The following is a 16,658-nucleotide window of genomic DNA, read 5'->3' on the forward strand; positions in this document are numbered from 1 at the left end:
TCAGATGCCCGCCCACTGCTCCTCCTACTGCTCTCCTTGTCAGCTCCAGCATGCAGTTGATTGCTATGGTCATTCACTGAGAAATCTGACAGCTGAAGACACAGACATCAAGTTCAATGGCAGTCAGCGAATGTTTTCTGAGCACCCACCATGTTCCAAGGACTGTTGTCCTACAAGTACAGCAATGAGAAAGAAAGCAGAGTTTTGGCCAGGGGGAGCCTCTGTGTCTTGGGATGAGACATGATAACCACATAAACAAGAAGTGAATATTTATAGGAACTAATCAATTCTGCATAGAAGATAAAATGAAGTGGTCAGTGGGACTGGGCCCACAGGTTTGGCTTCCATGGTAGGGGAGGCTTCTAAAATGGAGACATTTGTTTAGAGAGCTGCATGTTGAAAAAGAGGCAGCTACCCAAACATGTGGGAGTAGGGGCTAGGAAGTGGGAAGGCACATTCAAGCTTGAATTGCCTTCGGTTCAAGTTTGGGTGAGATGCAGTGAAGTGGTAAGCCTCCTTTGACTTGAACCAAAATGGATGATGGCCCACATACACTGACAGATAGAAGTAGCTGGATCTTGCTATATGATCTGGCGGAAGAGTTGAGAGAACTTGCTGAAAGGCAGGACAGGAAGGCTGGAAGGCTTTTCACAGGTGCTGTGACTCAATCTGAGTTATACTTTTGAGCTGGCTCTGAGGGGATGGACTGCAGGAAAACAGGAGAGAGCAGGAAGGCAGAAGGTGGTGCAGTAACCTGGGCTGGGGGCTACAATGCTTGGACCAGAAAAGTGGCTGTAGGATGCGAGAAGTGGAGGGTTTGGGATATCAATCTGACTCTACAGGCTGCAGGATTTATGACTGGTTTTGAAATGAACAGATCAGGTTTTTGCTGTTGTTGTAACACAGAAAACCCAGTGGACAGAACCAGGGAGAAAAGTCCAAATGACCTTCTGTGAACTACTAGATCTTTCTTCCGCCTTCTACCCCTTCATGCACTACACTAATGTAATGAACTCTAAACTCAGCTTCCAAGCATGCCCCACCCCATGCCCATGGGCCTGGATGATTGTTCGCAGTGCCCTTCCCATGCATGGAAGGTGGGGTTTGTGCAAAAGGAATCCTAATTGGTCAAATGTTCAGGCCGCTGAGCACAGTTGATTCACCACTAGCCCAGTCTGAGGGACTTTTCCAGAGACCTTGCACTGAGGACACATGAAGTGCCATGGAGGGAGAACTGGGTGTTTTGTTTGAGGGACTCCATGAAGCACCCAGAGACCTGGGCAAGGCTGCCCTACCTGGTTCACTGAAGCACATGCTGAGTTTACTCCTGGCTCCACAGATGTTTTTCAGTTGATTTCCAGTTTTTCTAGACGTGAGCTCTTTCCATAATCCACAAAAAAAAAAATGAATTCGGCATTGCAGATCACTTCCTGATCATAACTACATGTGTTTTGCCCTTCACAACAATGGGTAGGCACAGTTGCTGTCTCTGCTAACAAATCTTTCTCCTTGGTGGGCAGGCAGATACCTCACTGTCCTCACCCTGCATGCTGCCTGCAGTGGGAATGGGTGAGTCAGGCAAAGCGCTTGAGTTCCTGCCAAACCAGGACAACGGGCTCATCCTTGCTCTCAATGCCATCCTATCATTGAATGTTTCCAGGTTGCTTAGGACCTGCATTGTGTACGTTTTGTCTTTTTATCCTTACTCTGCATTCAACCAGTGGATAAAATTAGTTATGAATTAACCCATTTATCTAACAAACATATTTTAGTTACCCACAATGTAGGGGTTAAGAGTCAAGCTAGCTATTGTTTTTTGTTTTGTTGTTTTCCAAATTTTTGCTGCTATGATATCCCACTTGACTTTTTAATTTTTTTTTTTTCATTTTATTTGAAAGGCAGAGACAGAGAGACAGGGAAAGAGAGATTTTCCATCTGCTGATCTACTCCCCCAAATTTCTACAACAGCCAGGACTGGCTGTTTCAAGCCAAAGTCAGGAGCCTGGAACTGAATCCAGATCTCGCCTGTGAGTGGCAAGGACCACTGTATTTGAGACATTATTGACTGTGTCTCAGCATGTACATTATCAGGGAGCTGGATTGGAAGTGCAGTGATGGGGACTCAAACTAGACACTGTGATATGGGATGTAGGTCTCCTCAATGATGACTTAGCACTACACCAAATGCCTTCCCCGGTTGCTGTTATTTGAGTATCAACTTCTTAATCTGTTGAAACAGTGATGATAGTAGCACCTACCTCTGTATTCTCATGAAGGTTAAATGAAAAAACACACAGAAAGATACTAATAATACAAGGAGCACATGGTATACACTATAAACCTTTGCTACATTTTTCATTGCTAGGGCCATAAATTGTGCAGGTATTATGTGGTTCTGGAGAGATGAAAGATTGGATAGATAGATAGGTAGACAGATATCATAGATATCAAAAAATAAAGACTGAAACTATAACCAAAGGAGACCAAGGAGGTATGATGACAAAATGTAATGGTATCTTGCAGAAAAATGACATGAGTGGACAGGCCAGTGAGAGCCGAATAGAGTATGATCTTTAGTTAATAATAAAGTGCCACTGTTTGGGCTTAGTTTCAACAAGTAATGCAAAACGTCAACCTTAATAAGGGAAACTAGGTAAAAGGGACATGGGGACTCTGTTCCCATTGCGCGGTTGGCAGTTAGGCAGCTTTTCTACAAATCTACTGAAATAAAAAGTTTGTTTTTGAAAAGAGAAGTTTTTCAAGACAAAAAAATCTCTAATTTCAAAAAATTATTTTATTGAGAAATAAATAAGAAAATAAAGAGCAAAAATACAACATTCTGGCTGTAAGAAGGACGGAGCTAGGGGAGCAGGAAGGATGCATTGCCATTCGCTCAGCCTGGACAACGGCTGTCTGAGAAGTGACAACTGTGTTGTGCTCTCTAAGCAGCCAGGGAAGGGCATTTCAGGCAGAAAAAATGTTTGCAAAAGCTTGCCAGCCAATATAAACAAAGCGACAGTATTCAAATACCTGGGAAACTAGCGTAGTGAGTATGTGTGGTTCCTGAAAAGGAGTGACCAGGCCTAGAACTCAAGGGGAAGGTGAAGGTGAGATCATACCAGGCACTTTTCAAAGGACAAATCTACTGATGTGTCAGTGACTTCTGATAGACTACACGTCTCTATATTTAACACGTACAAGTCAATAAGTCTTTGTACAAATCCACGAAACTATCACCACAGATAAGGTACACAAATAACACACCAATCATCCCCAAAAGTTTTCTCATACCTCCACCCCCACCACCCAATGACTCCTTCTGTCTTAGATCTGCTTTCTTTCAGTATAGATCGGATCGCATTGTGTAGACTTTTATGTAAATTGAATCATACAGTGTTACAGGCTGAACAGCATCCTTCCAAAATTCCCGCGTTGAAGCCCTAACCCCAGTTCCTCAGAATGCGACCACAGGAACTTTACAGAAGGAAATAAGTAGAACAGGACGGGCCCTCATCCAATCTGACTGGGGTTCTTCCACGAAAAGGGCACTTAAACACAGACAGAGGTGCAAAGGCATGACTATGTGAAGACACAGGGAGAAGATCTCCTGCAAGCTGAGAGCCCTCAGAAGAAACCAACCCTTCCAACACCTTGATCTTGTACTGCTGCCTCACAAGAGTGAGAGAGTCAACTTCCATTGCATTAGCTGCCCACAGAGCTCAGGTACTTTTTCACAGTAGCCATAGCAAACTGATTAAAACAGAAAGTACTCATATCCTGCCTGGCTTTTCGCTCAGTATATCTATGCTGTTTTCATATCCATAATTTTTTTCTTTTCTCTTGCTGTATGGCACCTGTGTCTAGATCACGACTTGTTTATCCATTCACTGTAATCAACATCTAGATTGTTTCCTGATTATTATCTTTTTCTAGACAAATTTATTTCATATCTTTTAGGGAATATCTAAAAGTAGAAAAGTTAGACAGTAAGATAAATACATTTTTAGCTTTATAAGAAATTGTCAAACTAGTTTCCAAAGTGATTGCATCATCGTATATCCCCACAGCAGAGTGTGTGGGAATTTCTTGCTTTTCCTCGTCAGTACTTGATATGGTGAATCTCTCTAATTTTAGTCATTCTAATAGCTGTGCAGTAATATCTCCATGGTTTTTAAATTTGCATTTCACAATGACTAATAATGTTGAGCATATATTTTCATGTTTTTTGTCATCTGCATATCTTATTTAGTAGTGTCTGTTTAAATATTTTGTAAAGAATGTTTTTAGATCATGCTGAGGAGTTCAGGTTTCATTCTGCTTGCAGCAGAAAACTACTGATAGGCTGTGGGCAGGGAATGAGTGGTAAGATCTCTGCTCTGGAACGATTACTTCATGGTAATGAGGTAGAAGAGACAGTAGGAGCTGGGAGGCTGGTGTAGTCCACAGATGAGACAGGATGAGAGCCTGCAGACAGTGGAGAGAACAGACTGAGGAGTAGGCAGCAGTGACCAGAGCTTCGTGCAGGTGCAATCAGATCTTGGTGACTAATGGACGCACCAGCTGACTTGGAATGAAGGAGAAAGAGGGGTTAGATGTCTCTCTGGTTTCTGGCTTGGATGGCAGTGAGTAGCCTGATGAGAGTGAGTCATCTCCAGGGAATGTTAAGAAAGGGGTCAATCACATTATCAGTGCTGACCCCAAGATTTGAATCGAGTCAAAACGGGAGCACGTGAAGGAGGACAAAACAGATTGATCTCTTGGCCTTGGTGAAATGAAGAGTTAAGTAACCTTTCCTTAACCACAGCTGAGCCTACTAACCCTTTTGCCACCTGCTAATCTCATGAGTCACTGCCTCCCTATTGTCCTGGCCTAACTAAGGGCCGCTCCTAGGAGTCCAGGGTTCCTCAGGCAGGCCTCTATCCATGTATTTAATACTTTAAACTGAAATTATTCATTCACTACACTCAGTAATGGGCCCCTCAAAGTCGAGGACCAATTATTGTCTACTATCAATTTTTGTCTGGCAAAGTCCCCTAATGGACAGGTGCTCAATACACTTTGTCAAAATAAGTTAGAATGCACAGCAAAGGAGCCATGCAATGGAACAGTGGCAAACCTTCTGTTATGACTCCTACTGCGAGGTCAGTGGTGGTCACACCACCTTTCCAGTTGCCCATTGTTCAAGAAAATGGTGTAAACTCAAGAGATAGTGAACTGTTCCAGCTTTACTCCAAGTGGGCTACCTGTATTTGCTTAACCATAGAAGAAAATTGGAGGTTCACCTGCAGATCAGAGTCACATGCTCTGTCTTGTTCTGCAGCTACAGGTGGAGGTGTTTCCACTACCTGTGGCCAGCCGCAGGCAGCAGAAGAGGTAACTGGTACCTGGCAACGCCAGCTGCAGCTTGGAGGAGGGTCTGTATGTCTCAGCATTGCTTGGTCTTTTCGCAGTTTATTCAGATGTAGGAGGAGACACTGGGGGCCCAGGTATCTCGGTCGTATTTCTGATTCCCGGGGCTGGCATTCAGGCATGAGCACCAGCCTTTTCTCTGGGAGGCGATCTTTTCCTGGAGAGCTCCCCAGTGTCTGTTGTTGATTGAGATTGACATTTGTTCCAGGCCAGTGGGCGGGAGGGAGAAGACTGCGCTAAGCGACACAGCAGGAACATAACGCTTGTAACATTCTCCAGTGGTGTTTCCCCCTTCTCAGAACTTCCAGAAAACTCCCTCCTCTTGTTTCTTTCTCCTATGTTCTCACCCAACTGTGAAATATCAGGAGTTCTGACTTGCTTTTAGAATTGTAGTGGGATGGGACAGATCAGCAAAGTGGCCACAGATGCTCACCCTTCATCCCCCTTCTCACCTCCCGCAGACCCCATGTCCTTCCAACTTTCTTATTTCCTGAGATAAATTACGTTCTATTACACACATCCACATCACTGTCTTTCCCTAGACAAATCAGACGAATGGCAGGCTTGCTGACATCACAAGGGATTTTTTTTTTTTCAGTTCAGACTACACATCTTTGTTTTTCTGGGAAGAGAAAATCAAAATTTTAACATCTAAATAACATGGGTGATGTGGGTGCATCATTTCGAGTAATTACAGCACCACAACCCCTGCTCCCTAATTAAACCCAAAGTAGGCTCTATTTGGGGCCTCTAATTTCTTTCCTTTTTAGTGTTTTTTTTTTAATGTCCTGCAACAGCCTCTTTTGAACGAAAAATTATTATGCTTTAGTCTCAAGCCAAAGAAAAATTTATTTTGGAAAGTTTGAATCAAATTTTCTGAGTAACTCATGAAGGAAAAGGTCATGCAAATGCAATATTTCTGACTTAGGTTTAAAAAAGAAGATGTTACTGAACTTTTGGAATTCCCTCCATTCAAAAATACTTTAAAAAAAGACTGAACTTTTTTTGACCTAGGATTCCCATAACAAAATAGTGGTAAGCTATACTTGAACAGATGATATTTAAAGTGTTAAAGTACATAAGTATACTTTCTGGTTACATATGGTTAACTCATAATACTAATTGGTCACCTCTTGGCTATGCATATTATTGGTTAGAGATATAGATTCTATAAACAGTGGGCAAGTCTACAGCCATGAATATCTATCATCAGAATACCTTACACCTTAGTACATCAGAGGGCCTTACCTGGAAATGTATAATTCCTCCGATGAATTTGGAGCCACATTATAAAATTGAACTTCATAATGCATTTCATTATTTCCCAAATTTTCTATGTTAAATTAATAAATCGTATTTAAAAGTTAACTCATGCCATGTTATTAAAGCATTCCCTTGCTCCCCAAGCTTTTCTGCGCTAAACTCTTCCATTGCATGATGGAAATGAGCACAAGATACAAATTATGAACCAAACATGTGCTTTAGTAATCTAGCTGTATTTGTAATTTCACATTCCCTTAGGTTGTAGGAAGTAATTAAGTGCTTTCACTTAAAAGGCCACCTGGGGGATGGCTGGGTCCAGAAGTAAATTGTGAATAGAGACATCAAATGACATTATCGGATTCTTTAATTCTGTCCAAAAGAATTTAAAATACGAATCTCTGAAGGTAACTCGAAATGAGAAAAATCTATGTGCAAGAAATCAAGAATAGAAATCAAGCATGGCTCCAAATCTACATAGATCTTACTGTGTCAGTAAATTGAGCTTGACTGTCAGAGCCATCTCAGATACCACAAGGTTTTATAGCCCAGGAGCCTCTGCATTAGGACAGCTCATTCCCAGCTCCAGAGTAACCTGAGTGCAGCTCTGAGGCTGTGGAAGAAGCAGTTGGTCTCAGTTGCAGCCCGTGGACACTTTGCAGAAATTAAGGCTCCCGGTGCTGCCAGACCTTTCTATCAAGAGAGCTAAAAATCTGGATTTTTATGTGAATGCTCCCAATTTTTTAAATGTTAGTAGCCAGTGAGACTTTTTTTTTTAAATAGTGAGTAGACCAAACAAAACACAACTGGATACCAGATGTGGCTCAAGGTCCAATAGTTTGCAACATCCAATTTATATAATTTGTTGTAACTAAATATAGCCCATGTTCCCAAATACATGAAATGTTACTTTAAATGTGTTTTTATAAGAGATCACAATGTTTTTCCCACCTCAACCAAGACTTCTTTGTGCTTTTCTTGTTGTTGCAATCTCAAGTAAGATGCGGAATTTTTAATTTGTGAGTTTTGATCCTCCCTTCTAAGGTTTCATTCTCTTAGCAGTTTGCAAGGTGCTTCTTACTGTTTTACAACATAGTCTTCCACTTCTATCAACAACAAAAATATATTTTTCACTCCTTGTTTTTCCTGACTTTAAGGGGGAAAGAAGCCCTTCTCATTCACTTTCCTAACAATGACTTGCAGCATCACTGATGCCAACAGAGCCACAAGGGAGAAAAGGGGCTCAATTAAATGTCTCTTAATACTTAGTTGTTCCATGGAAAGAGAACAGAATATTCTGAAAAGTGGTTAAACTAATTTTAAAAATATGGAAAGAATGCTGTTGTTGGTTCAGCACCAGGCGCTTTGGTGAAGCGATAAGATTTTTAAAAAGCAAAGCTTTTCACCAGGTGTACGACACCATTTCACATAGCCATTTGGGTTTAAATGGAATGAAACTGGGAAAAGAATGCATTTTGCATTTGTAATTCAGTTAAATAGCTGCAACACATGAATTGGTCTGCTGGTAGTTCCCCATATGTTCCTTTAGTCGTTTTAACATTTTCTCCACAACCACTAAAAATGATCACATTTCTATGAGATTTAACCTTTTATCTTAAAATTTGATAGTTATGCTTTTCTGCTTTTGGATCTATAATTATTATTACCACAGTAATTATAAACAACACTCTGAAAATTATTCATCAAGTGCTTGTCATCATCAAATAATATTTATGCTGCACCTTGGGGACACATCACTCTTCTGTGGCAGGGCCCCAAGTCTTAAATCCCATGCAAATCCTCATTTAAGAAAGGGAAAGGCAACTTCCCCTTCCTGAGATATAACTCGACTCTAAACCTATGTTCTGGCGCTGCACACCATTAAACCACAAGAGAAAAATGAATATATATTATTTCCAAGGAGAATCACCATTATCTTTTACTTCTATTACTTGTGGCTTTATTTGAAAAACTCAACTACTGATGTTATAGATACCATGTCCAAACTGCTACCTGTATATTTTAATTTTAAGATATTACATTTACATTTCATATATAGTGTCATGAATGTGAATATCAAGGTTCTTGGATCTGCCTTCTTAGAACCCATAAAAAATAATAATTCCATCAGCTTACCATCAGCAAGGGTATATTACACAGCTAATATCTGGGCTCTATGCTTCAGAAGTGACTACAACTGGAAGGCAGTATATAAACTTGGATTCTCAATCCCCAAGTTCAACACCTTGTGTCAGACTTAAGTCTTCTCTTTCTCACCTGCTATATCTAATCTGTGGACAATCTACTAACTCTACTTCCACAGTGTTTGATGCATTAATCTCATGCTTTCCTTCATTGGCATTTCTACCATACAACTTCAGAATCCCAGTTACTAGTTGATGATAGACTTCATGGAAGTAAAATCACTTGATATGTCTGGAAGAATTCATGGAAGTAAAATCATTTGATACATCTGGGTACACCTGCCCCAAATCTGCTTCCAACTTTAAGTCATAACTAAGTGGTGGGTTGTAGCATCACCATCAGGGTCTCTCTAGGCATAAGATGATGATGATGGCCCAGAAGAGCATGAGAATATTCTGGAATGACTCAGTCTTAAGGAATGCCTGGTTGAGGATTTTCCTTTCTCCTGTGATCTATACTACATGAATTTTTCCTCCAAGCAGACCCACATGGACCGAGATACTTTGACTGGATACAATAAGGGTCATATCCATATGAAATGACTGGAGAAAGGGAATGATGTCTAAGGTAAATTGAAGGAAACACTAAAGACAGAAAGCTTTTGCACAGATTCCTATTTCAGCTCTACCTAGATTCTAGCCATCTCAAAATCAACCTGTGGACCAGCCTGGATACAGCACAGAAGTTCCTGAAGCTCCCAAAGGAGTTGAAATCTTAGTGGAAAAGAGGAAAATGCCCAGAGGCCAGCCATGATGAGATGGGAGAGACCTTGCTGTGGAGATTGAGACCAAGGGGAAGGTGTGGCAGAGGCACAGGTGTGTCTAAAAACAAGGAAGCCACGAAAAAAAAAATGTAACCTGGAAGGGCTGTATAGCCCTAGCCTCCCTGACACTTACTAAGCCACAGATCAAATCAGCTGCCAGTTCTATCCACCAAGAAGTCAGCAGAGTGACAAAGAGTCATCACTCCAAGACTAGATGGGCTGCAGTACTCCGGTGCCTCTCTGGAGCTGCTATCAGTACAGAAACAATAATATTAAGGACAGTAATAACTTTTTGAGAACTTACAGTCCTAAGTTCTGTTGTAATTACTTTTCCTAAGTCAATTCAAGTCCCAACAAATTTTGTGGGCTTTTACTCTACTAGATTATATATAGTGTGTCTATATATATATATATTATATATTATATATATTTTTACTATACTATATATATATATATATATATATATATATATATAATTTCACACCTTGTAGAAGCTGAGACACAGAATGAAGGAATGAGCAATTAGCCTGAGATCACTCTGCCACTACTAAGTGGCAGGCCTGGGATTCACAACAGGTCCTCTGGCTGAAAGGCTGTCAGTCACGATCATTCTGCTATGATGTCTTTCCTTAAAAAAGAAATCCTTGTTGCATAGACACCTTAATGCAAATCCTTGTTACACAGACACCTTAGTACCCAAGGTGGAGTAACCCTACCCTTCTGCACTAGACATGGTCACCATTTTAAAGAGAAATTGGGAAAGCAGAGAATAGAGAGGCTGATGACCATGATCATGATAGTGAACCCTTTCTACTTGCCTGGCTTTGCACTAAGCACTTTAGATGTACTGACTCATTTACTTCTCAGCATACCTTTGAGATGTAGACCACCGCTTCCCAGTAGAACTTTACAATTGTAATGTTTTGTTCTGTGCTCTCCAGTACAGTCACCACCACTCACAGGTGGCTCCTGAATGCTTGAAATGTGGCTAGTGCAACTGAAGAACTGAATCACTATCCTCATTTTATTTTCATCACTTTAAATTTAAATTTACGTGACTGTATGTGGCTGGTGGCTACCAAATTGCAAAACTCAAAGGTAGCTCTTCTTCTCCAGTTTGCATATGAGGAAACAGAGGCACAGAATGTCTGTGCCCCTTGTCCCACGTTACGGAGTCGTAAGTCAAAGCCTTGGTTTTAACCTGGACAGTCTGACTCTGGAGCACACATTTTTAACTCTAACATTTCCAGGACAGATCCAAAGCAATCATTCCAGGCCACTGAGCACTACCTGTGGTACTGTACAAATTACAGACCTGAACACTGAGTTTCTTTCCCCCAGCCCCCAACAGTTGGAGATTGATGCAGAAAGGCGGATCTGTAACTGACAAAACAAAGACACTCTATTTTCTCGTTAGTTTCTGAACTATGCTGTCTGCTCTCCAGGCAATAGGATGTGTTTCAAACAGCATGATAAGGCAATCCCATTTGGCCTGGTTGCTCTTGCACACCCTGGATGCAGAAGGCTGCCAAATTCCTGTTACCCTAAAAAGGCTGAACTGAAAGGGGGATTGCTCAGTGAATGGGGCAGCCAAGCCTATTTCATCGAGGCTGCCAGGGGAGGCAGCTCACAGGTGCAAGGACCCTGGGGTCAAGCTGAAGGGATGAGGGTGGGATGTCATTGAGAGAAGTAACGCCTGAGTAATTAGAGTGCCAGAAAACCATGAAGCAGAGCTGGAAGCCCAGAGAGATGCAAATTTGGTAGTCAGATTGGAAAATTTTTCTTAAGCCAGGGACATGTCTTAACATTGGCACAATACTCAATACAGATACCCAGCCACACAAGTAAAGCCTGCCTAACCCCCACTGACATCTTGAAAGACCTTACGCAAAAGTGTCATGGTTCAATGTTACCAATGACCCAGAGACAAGAGTCCCCTCATTCTGAAGTCAATGATTTATTTGCAAAGGGCTCTCTTAGTTGCCTATGGAAGAAAAAGGACTAAAATCTAAATATGGAGGAACATTTTTCTTGTTATGATTTTTTAGATGCTTCGGTTCATGCACAAAGAGAATTGTATTTCCCCGGTTTTTCTCCTAATTCAATTTCCGTGTGTCTCATTCCGGGTTTGGGAGAGAGACGCTGGGAGGTCAGTTTCTCTGGGTCCCATCTTGAGACATGGTTTTCAATGAGAATCAAAACAGGAATCTTTGTCTGAGAGAACAGTTGGGCTTCCAATAAAGCTGCTTTCTCTTTGGAATACAAGACTGTATGTATTAAATTTTTGAGAAAGGCGAACAATGAAGCAGGTCCTGGAAACCAGTGACTTTTTAACCGCAAGTTTCATCAAAGCAAAGGCAAGTCGACCCACTAAAGTGCTCCTATAGAACGGAAGTCTATTAATTTATTATGAAGAACAAAAACCTGGGGGAGGTTGTGTGCCAAGGGGGAGAATTCTGCAATTTAAAATGTGTATGCGTGCGGGTGTGTGTGACATTTGTAAAATTTCACAAAATGTTTCCGTTTTGCCAGGCAGTGTTCATAAAGCCAAACCTTGGAGCTTTGCACAGCACCTAGGCCAAAAGCAATCAACAGCCCGAGCCCACACAACAGCACATTAGAATAAATGCCAACTTCCCTCACATCACGCAGTCAAAGAAACGAAAACCACAAGGCTGAATTGTACAACTCCCAGAACAGGAGAAACAAAATGGAAAGAAGAAAATCATTTAAAAGGCAAGTTCTTATTACCAATTAGACATGATTGAGAGATAGCTTTGATTTATTTCAATATAACATGCAAACAAACTGGGTTTTTGATGTTTAATCAGTATAACCATCAGACATCCTAAGGAAGTCAAGATTTGCTGTTGTTCTGGTCATCTATGCCCTGAGGAATGTCCCAGGATAGCAGTCAGTAAACATTTGGTATCAAGAGCCAAATAATAAATATTTTAGACGTTGTGAGCCATGCAATCTCAGTTGCAACTACCCAACTCTGCTGTTGTAGTATAAAAACAGCCATACACAATACGTGCATGAATGTGTTCCAATAAAACTTTACTTACAAAAAACAAGTGGCGATTCCTTGTCTGCCAGCTCCTATCCCAGGGAATCTGATAAGGAGAAAAGCATATATTTAGATACCACCACAAGAATAAGATTTATTGATAGTTCATAGGGAGCATGATAATTTTAAATTTTGCATAATTCTTATCTAAATTTACTTAATCTAACTCTATCCAGCATTTTAATATAAAGCCCAGAATTTGGAGAAGATACGGTCATAAATTCATTGGTAAATCTGTGTTTTTGTCATGCTATCTAGCTGAAATGTGTCCTCCACAGAAGAGACCATCCTAAACAAGTTCTGTCATTCTTTTTGTCCCTCAGACACTTGTCTGTAGATCCGTGGTACCTTCTCTGAATTCCTGTAGCCTAAGATTATGTCTCAAGTATAAGACAGCTTGACAATGTAAGAAATGACTGCACTCCTATTTCATTCTTTCACTCAAAAAATAATCAGAATTTTAATTCTAAAATAGAGTTGAAAAGTAACTTCAAAGTTGAGAAGGAAAATGATGTGGGTTCTCCATTTCTATTCCCAGTAACTCAATAAAGCCATTTACAGACATTGAAGGACTCAGAAAATGTGCCACTCACAAAGCCTTTCTAAAGACGTATTCAAGAGTGTGTGCCAAAAAAATGAAAAACGAATCCAAGGAGGAGAAAAGGCATGGGAGTCAAAAAACAGTAAGTTGAGAATACACAAAACTTACAAACAGATCCAAATAATTATTTGTAATGATGCTTTTAATCTTAGTTGAATTATTAAGAAAAAATTCCTTAGAAAATGGAGCAAGATGTAAAAAATGTCAGTCACAGTGTTGAAATAAAATTTCCGCCCATATCAACAAAGAGTAGGTAATAGAGTCACAAAGAAGTAAAAGGGAAAGTTTCAGTCTCATTTTGAGGAAGCGAGAAGGAATACTAATGTTAGAAATTAATAATAAGGAACATGTTCAAATATGATATTAAAAGCAGGCATAAGCCCTAGATGAATGGTGGTAGTATGTAAACTCTTCAAATCAGCCAACTACAACAATAACAAAAAATAACAATAAAGATAACTGATCACTCCATGAAAGGGTAAAAACTAATTTACATAAAAATAGGAAACCAACCAGGGATGTCAGAATGAGACCAAATGTTTCCATTTTCCTAGCAAATGACAACAGATAAATTTCCCAATTTAAAGACAGAGAATTTCAGATTAGGGTTTTCTTTACACAAAATCAAGGTATACCTGTTTCCAAGAGATACGTCTAGAACAAAATGATTCAGAAAGATCAAATATAAAGGGAAGGACAAAGATAGTAGGCAAATGCTAATAATAGACAGCAGAAATGGCAACATTACAAGTACAGTTAGCCAAGGCAAGAAGCATTAGATGAGACAAAGACAGTATAATCCGTAAGAAAGATATGAACTGCATGCATTTAACATCAAACTATCAAACCACATTTTAGAAAAAGTATCTATTTAAAATCCAAAAAGAAACTGACATGTTTAATACTGCTAGGAAATATTTTAATACTTCTCTCTCAGAAATGATAGAAAAATCATACCCCAAAAGTGAGGATTTCAGTAACACAATTAATGTATTTGATTTAATAAATATATGGAGAACTTAGTAACAAAAGTAGTAGAATACACATTCTTTTCAAACATCCACAGAACATTTATAAGACTGATGATAGACTGGAAAAATATTTTCAAAAGTTTTGATAGTAGAAATTATGCCAATCATATTCTACAGCTATAATTTAATAAAACCAAACATTAACAACAAAAAATGGCCAAATTAAAATTTACCTCCAGGAAATACAAAAACATATCTTAAATCAGTTTGAGATTAATAAGAAATTCATAATTAATATTATAGACCACTTATAAAATGATGATACTTAAACACTACAAATCAAAATTTGAGGGCATTTGGCATTTCATGGAAACAAAGAAATGACTGAAAATAAGTAGACCAAGTGTACTTTCTAAAAGCTGGATAAAACCAAATGGGCCTCATAATAATAAAATAATAAATAAAATAAAATCAGATATGGATATAGAGATATATAAATAGAAGATAGAAAATAAAATAATTAGTTTACTTGGTGGATCAAAGAAAACAAAAGATTGTTACTTGAAGAAAGATTAACTAGAAATGAGAATGGGGTTTAGGTACAATAAACCTTAAGAGAGTACTGTGTACAGTTTATGCAAATACACTTGGAAACATAGGTGAAATGGATCATTTTCTAAAACAATGCAAATGCTCAAAATTGCAAAGAAATATTAAAAAAAAATGGAAAGACCTGACCAAATAACCACAAAGACACTGAAAACAAAAGATAAATCCTCTCCCTGTTGTGGTTTTTACTGGTCCATCAAGGACAAGTCACTGCTATTAAGATATTTCACAGTAAAAAACACAAAATTCTAACAAACTATCACAAGGTGAACAAAACCCCAACAGTAAAATCAGAGTAGAAGAAAGAAAACTGTGCATCAGTCTAAAGCATGAATATAAGTACAAAATAACACATCACTAAATTGATTCTAGTAAAGCATTCAAATTCAAAACAAGATGATCAAAGAAGGTTTATCCCAGAACCACTAAGACTGGCTAAAAATTAAGAAACGAAGAACGCAATTTAAGACCTTAATAATGATTAAAAAATGATGATCTCAATCTATGCTGATCATAATTAGATAAAAGTCAATGTTTATTTCAAAATGTAGGAAAAAAACTTCCTTAACTGAATGAAGTCTATCAAATAGAAATTGATACCTATCATCACACTTGTTGGTGAATTTTAGGCATATACTCACTCAAGGACTAGAATGACTTTCGTGCCTACTCCCAAGGAATACTATTCACTAGTCATCAGACATGAGCAATAAGTGATATCAATATAGGAACTAATAACAAATTCATTACCATGGACAAAAATGTTTATTATACCTAAAATCAGAAAGATTATAAAAATAAGGGAATTCAATTAGATAATCAGACAAAACACTAGCATTCACAATTTTCTCAATTCTCAAAATAACATTGAGAAAATGTGGTGAGAAAAAAATAACTCATTGAAAGAGTAGAACTCTTGGGAAAAAGACAAAACTAATAAGTATACAAGAAACTGATGAAGACTCTGAAACTTTATTCAGAGACATTTTAAAAATCTGACTAAAAAGAAACTAACTGTGGTCGTAAATGATCAAAAGCATACAGTAATGGTATCAGTTATCCACAAATTAGTCCATTCTTTTACAGTACAAAATCCCAACTGACAGTTTTTTTCTAAATTTCAACCTAAAGAGAAAAATGATGTTTAGGGAAATAAATAGATTTTTAAAATAAGATGAAAACTTGCTTCAATGCTAAATTAATTTTTTAAAAGGTGACAGTGATATAAAGACAGACGTATAGTCCAATGAAACAGAACAGAGAGCCCAGAAATTCTCACAGATATGGTCAAGGGAATTTCACTCAATAGGGAATAGACAATCTTTTATATAAATAGCATTAGGTATCCATATGCTAGAAAATTAAGTTCAATCCTTGCCTTAAACATACAAAAAACAAAAACAGACAAATGTAAAGTGGATCAAAATCTAAACAGAAGAATTTGTAAAAAACACACAAAGGAAAAGTTTTATGACATTGGAAAAGATTTATGACATTGGATATGACTTCTTGGCTGTCATACTAAAAGCACAAAGAAACAAAAATAAAATAGGTTAGACTTCATCAAAAGACACTAACACAATTAAAAGACAATATACTGAACAGAATAAAATATTTGAAAATCATCTATCTGTTACAGGATTGCTATCGTAAGTGTATAAAGAACTCCTACAACTCAACAATAACAAAAACAACTCAATTTAAAAGTATACAAAGGACTTAAATAGCACTCTGGCCTCAGAATCAGCCCTAAAGGCACTCGGATCTGGC

The 16,658-nt window shown here is 38.7% G+C and overlaps 1 long non-coding RNA gene across 4 annotated transcripts in view; it reads right to left on the reverse strand.

Annotated features, from left to right (window-relative positions):
* LOC103349348 (uncharacterized) overlaps nt 1–16,658 on the reverse strand; it is a 402,935-nt gene that overhangs the window by 265,248 nt on the left and 121,029 nt on the right. For all 4 annotated transcript variants that reach the window (XR_007921451.2, XR_007921454.2, XR_007921453.2 and 1 more), the window contains exon 2: nt 12,706–12,753. This is a non-coding gene — a long non-coding RNA (uncharacterized lncRNA). The remainder of the gene's footprint in view (nt 1–12,705; nt 12,754–16,658) is intronic.

Source organism: Oryctolagus cuniculus, chromosome 10 (assembly GCF_964237555.1).
Source record: "Oryctolagus cuniculus chromosome 10, mOryCun1.1, whole genome shotgun sequence".
In the NCBI taxonomy this organism is placed as follows: Eukaryota; Metazoa; Chordata; class Mammalia; order Lagomorpha; family Leporidae; genus Oryctolagus; species Oryctolagus cuniculus.